Source organism: Leptonychotes weddellii, chromosome X (assembly GCF_054177405.1).
Source record: "Leptonychotes weddellii isolate Sample4059 chromosome X, ASM5417740v2, whole genome shotgun sequence".
In the NCBI taxonomy this organism is placed as follows: domain Eukaryota; kingdom Metazoa; phylum Chordata; class Mammalia; order Carnivora; family Phocidae; genus Leptonychotes; species Leptonychotes weddellii.
Window position 1 is genome coordinate 32,386,775 of NC_138385.1, and position 6,000 is coordinate 32,392,774.

The window sequence follows — 6,000 nt, forward strand, 5'->3', positions numbered from 1 at the left end:
ACAGAATACCTGGAGGTCAGCAAAGAGGAAGTCATGACCAGGATCAAGAAAGTCAGAGGCCTCTTTGGGCAACACTCCACAAGAAGCCAGAGCACACCAAGATGGCGGGTGCCATGATGGGAAACCCTTGACCAAATAAAGAAGAAAAGATGGGAAAGCCTGCTTCCAAGAAATCCCCGCCCCAAGTAATGAATATTCCACCTCCTCGTTAACAACTGTCAGTAAAAGATAGAAACCCAACCCCAGGGCATGCAGCTCAATCTCTCTCTCTCTCCTGCTCTCACATCTCAAGAGTATACTTTCATTTTAATAAATTTCCCCCCTCGTGTTGCTCATCCACTGTGTTGTGTCTGTCCTTGAATTCTTTCTCCTGACGAGACCAAGAACCTTCAGCAACATCTTTAGGACAGGCTGGTTCGAGGCCCCAGGGCTTGGGGTCTCCCCAGTCCACCCAGAAACACTGAGAGAAGCCTTCCCTGACCATCCCATCTAAAGAAGTATCCCATACCCTGCTCTGTTTTCTTCATGGCCCTTATCATTGCCTGGCTTTATATTATTCATTTATTGCCTCTCTCTCCACTAGAATGTAAGCTCCAGCTCACTATTATTACCCGCAGAGCCTAGGGCATTGCCTGGGACATAATGGATGCTCAATAAATATTTGTTCAATGAATGGATGGATGGAGAGATGAGTCTAATTCACAGTGAACCACAGACTTATTCATTGTATCTGTAGAGCTTCTCTTTTCACAGGAAGGCGTAGAAGTTTGCACATTCCTGGAACGTGGTAGTAACTCAATAATGAACTAAATGAAAGATGGCTATGGGAAAGGAGGCGTGGCTTAAACCAATGATTCCTGTTACATGTTGAGGGCATTGAGTGCGGTCGATCCGCAAGCACATACACCAGGGTGAAGCACTTTTAACGTTATAAATATTGGGTTCAAGTTTTAAAATTATTTACAAATTTTAGAAAATTACAAAGAGGGACGCGTGGGTGGCTCAGTCAGTTAAGCGTCTGCCTTTGGCTCAGGTCATGATCCCAGGGTCCTGGGATCAAGCCCCGCATGGGGCTCCCTGCTCAGTGGGGAGCCTGCTTCTCCCTCTGCCGGCCTCTCCCCCTGCTTGTGCTCTCTCTGACAAATAAATAAATAAAATCTTTTTTTTTTAAAAAAAGAAAATTACAAAGAGGAAATATGAAAAAGAAAGATTGTTTAACGATACAAAATACAAAAAGGACATGAACTTTTTGTTTTTGTGTAGGAGAAGCTGAAGGCAGGTTGCCCCAAGATGGGCCACTCTGGCATGAACACTAGTTTGAGTTAAAAGTAATCAAAACCCAGCATATGCAGGAAAAGCTCTCTTCCTGGTCCTCAACTGCTTAGATTCATATTAGAAAGGAAAGCCTATGCTAGGAAGAGAGCTATTAACAGACTCCCCTTGACCTAAGAATTTATCTGCATAATAGGGCAACCTTTGTTTTTCAAAACATCTCCTTTCACTCTCCTCCCCTTTGTATCCTCAGACCTTACCCCTTTCCTTAGCTCACAGAAAGCTTCCTGTTGCCTCACTGTCTTTGGACTTTCCTGTCAGTGTGGATTCCCTGTAAGTACACCATTAAATTTGATTTTCTCCTGTTAATCTGTCTCCTATCAATTTGATTCTTAGTCCAGCTGGAAGGACCTTGAAGGGCAGAGGAAGGTCTTCCTGACCCTCGAAAGATCGGCATAGACTTATAATGGTTGCAGGCAATACTGGACTGAGAGTCCCTTAGGGCACCTCTCTCTTGAAAATTCTGCGATTCTAAGCCTGTGCACATCCCGTGGCACGTGATTCGGCTGTACGACATCTCTTTTTCTAAGGAGTGCCTCTCACGAAAGAAACTGCTGCTCAAATTGTTTTCCCCGTCATAAGGAAAAAAAAAAAAAAAAAAAAAAAGCCATGGAAATTACCAAACCACAACTGAGCCGCGGTCAAAGCAGTCTTGAATGAGCTTTAACAAGAAGAGGGTGCCATGAAACAAAGCAAATTTTCCCTTTCCTTCCCTCCCCCATGCTGATCACATTCCATTCTTCGAGACAATGGCAGCTTTCCAGCGGGCGTTTCATTTATGCAAATCCACAGCAGCTCATAGGTGGAACCCGCAGAGCAAGGGGCCGCAGAAGGCAGACCTTGATGTTCTAATTGAGATTCTGTCCCCAGATGGCTGTGGAGAATGTAAAGTGCCTCATATGCAGTCGGGGCTGCATCCATTAGTGTCCAAACTCGTTGGCAGGTGGGGCCGATCAGACACTGGCAGGCTTCGACATTTGAAAATGACGGTTTAAAATTACACAAATAATACCTGCTCATTGGGAAAAAAATGAATAGAATATAAATAACCAGGAGGGCATAACAATGATCAACAACCCAGGGAAAGCTGATGTGCATATGTTGATATTCCAGACCTTTCTTCAAGCATGAATATACACAAATTTTACAAAACAAGGGATTATAATGTACTATTTTATGGCCTGAAGTTTTTTTCACGCAGCAATGCCCTGTAAAGATTATTCCTTGTTGAGACATGCAGGTTGACATTATTTATGGCTTCCAGGTTTTCATTATGTAAACAGTTGTAGTGAACATACTTGTAATTGAATATGTAATTGTTTATGTAAGATAATTATCTAAAAGTGGGATTTCAGGGTAGGTACATTTTAAGATTTATGATATTATCTCTTCCCTGACAACATCCGGTATTATCGTGTAATAGTTTTTATTGTTACTACAACTATTATTATACAGCAGCAAACACTTACTTAGATCTTACTATATTCCAGAAACTGTTCTAAGCATTTTATACATACTCACCCATTTTAATCCTCCGTACAAGTCTATGTGATAGGTATTATGATGCCCATTTTACAGATGGGGAAGCTGAGGTAGAGCAAAATTTAGTAACTAGATTAAAGCTAGCAAGTGGCAAGGTCCAGAATGAACCCAGAAAGATGGTAGCCTATAATCTTAACCACCATGTATACTTTGTCAATTTGATAAAGCAAAAATCAATGTTAAGATTTGAAGTTCTAGCCCACAGCCATAGTTATAAAGTATTTCCCAGTATTTTCTAAATCTGTCCTCACCGTTTCATTCATCAAAGCAAGTGCATTATCCAAGGAGTCTGTCCTTTATTTCTTACCTGAAAAATACAAAATATCAAATGTAACTGTTAATTTTTTAAATGTTTTTTTTTTTTTTGGAAGGGAAGGGGCAAAGGGAGTGGGAGAGAGAGGGAATCCCAAGCAGACTCCATGAGACGGCATGGAGCCTGATGCAGGGCTCAGTCTCAGGACCCTGAGACCATGACCTGAGCCGAAATCCAAAGTCGGATGCTTAACTGACTGAGCCACCCAGGTGCCCCTGTAACTGTTAATTTTTTAAAACAATAGTATAATTGGAAAGCATTTTGAAAATGAGCCATTCCTTCTGCTTTAGCACCAGTGATAGCTGATGACCATCCAGGGGAAGTCCATTGCTATTTGGATAATGTTCTGCTTATCTACCAAAAAAGTCCACCCCCCATGTCACTGAGTTCCTCCTAAACCTCTCAGCTAATTTTGCATTACTTTTTAATTGCGAGTATTTGCAAGCAGGTGTCACTGAGAATTCAGTAGTGTTGAGGTGATCCTGTCTCCTGTAGCTTTTATCCCTAAGTGTGCAGACTACTTATAAGTACTGTTTTCCTTTCCACTTTTACCACTGAAGTTGCTTGAGCTCCAGCTCTGTTCCAAAGAGCAGAAGGACCAAGCATGCTTGACCTGGATTTGCATCTTTGTTTCACAAATACAAGCCATGTGACCTTGAGTAAGTACTTAACCTCTCTGTGGCTTAGTCACTTCATCTATGGGATGGAAGGTGATGAAATAATACCTAATTCATTGGCATTTTGTGGGATGAAGTCAGAAAATGGGTATAAAACACTTAGAATATGAGCTATTATCTATTACTAAAGAGGCCTGTTGTCTCTTTGTCAAGAGTACACATTTTGGGGTCAAACTTCCTAGATTCAAGTCTTGGCTCTGATACTTTTTAATTGTGTGAACTTGGGCAATTTACTTATCTTCTCTGGGCCTCAATTTATTCATCTGAAATAAGAGTTCTTACGTCATAGAGTTCCTATGAAGAGTCGGGAAGTTCATTTATGTAAAGTGCTTGGAAGAGTACCTGACACAAGTAAGTGTTGGCTACTAATGTTGTTGTTATTATTATTATTATTAAAGTGCTATAAAGGTTACTTTAAATGGGCTTATAAAATGTTGAGGGGAATGTGGAGGAACTCGAACCCTCATACATGGTGGATGGGAATGTAAAATGGTGGAGCCCCTGGAAAAGCAGTCTGATAGTTCATTAATATTTTCAGCATTAAACTAACATAACATCAAGCAATTCCAGTCCTAAGTATATACTCAAAACTGAAAATTAAAATTGACTCTCCCAACAAAAACTGGTACACAAATGTTCACAACAACATTATTCACAATAGCTGGAAATAACCCCAATGTCTATGAGCTGATGAATGGATAAATAAAATGCGGTAACTCAGACAGTGGAATTTTCTTTGGCGATAAAACAGAATGAAGTACTGATATATGCTACAGTGTGGATAAATGTTGAAAACATTATGCTAAGTAAAACTAGCCAGTCACAAAGCATCATATATTACATGATTCCATTCATGTAAAATGTCCACCGTAGGCAAATACACAGAGACAGACAATAGATGAGTAGTTTCCTGGGGCTGGCGCAGAGAGGGGGGAACAACAACAATGGAGAGTGACTGATAATGTTTATGTGGTTTCTTTCAGAGGTGATGAAAATGTTCTGAAATTGGATTGTGGTGACAGTAGTGTAACCCTGGAAATATACTAAAAACCATTGGGTTATATATTTAAAATGGGTGAATTTTATGGTATGTATATTATACCTCAGTAAAGTTTTTCTTAGAGGCATGAACACCTGAGAAGGGTTAAGTTCCTCCCATAACACTTTGATGTTAGTTTTGGTCAAATGTAATGGGTATTTTGGGAGTCCTAACAAGAGGATGACCAGATCAAAGGGTTAGTTCTTCTCCTGACCAATGTTAACCAGATCTTACTTTTGCTCTCCACATCTTTACAATCAAGTCATCTGTTTGAATCTTACTGTAGCCATGCTTATTGTCCTGTGGTCTACCATATTTAGGATAATTTAATACTGTAAAAAAACCTGATAGGGAGCAAGGATCTTGTCTATATTATTCCCCATTGTATCCACAGTGCCTACCTGAGCACATAGTAAGTGCTCAGTAACTATATTATGAGAAATAAATTGATGGATGGATAGACAGGTAGCATAAGCTGTGGAAGAACTTGGAAACCAGAAGGACTTGGATTCAAATCTCACCTCTACTACTTACTAGATAAGCAATATTGAGCAAGTCATCTCCATTCTATCAAACTCATTTTCTTGTAAAAGGGAGAAATAACATCCCCTTGATATGCAATAAGTTTTAACTGAGATAATACATGCTATGTGATAACTCAGTAAATGTTAGCTTCCTTCCCTTTTCTTCCACCAATTGGAAAACCTCTGGGGCACTGTGAGTTCTCTACTGATAAATAGCTTTGTGTTAAGTCCTGTTGTAGCAATAAACATGAGCATTGACACTTTCCTAAGCACAGACTTAATGTCATGTGATATCTGTCCTCAATCATGGAAACTGGCAGTGAAATATGAGTCCATAAAATGCCAGAATTGGGAGGGCTCTTAGTGGGAGATCATCTAGTCCAAGCCCTATACTTGATAGAGAATCCTCAAATACCACAATATTAGTGGCCCATCTGGAGACTCTGGCTTAATAAAAGAGTGGGCAAAGAAATAGCTGGCAAGGTGGATGGCAGACATCTGGGGGACCGTAAGTGAGAAATTCCAGGAGTGATTCATTGTCCTCACCCCTGAAAAAGTCTCCTATGATATCTG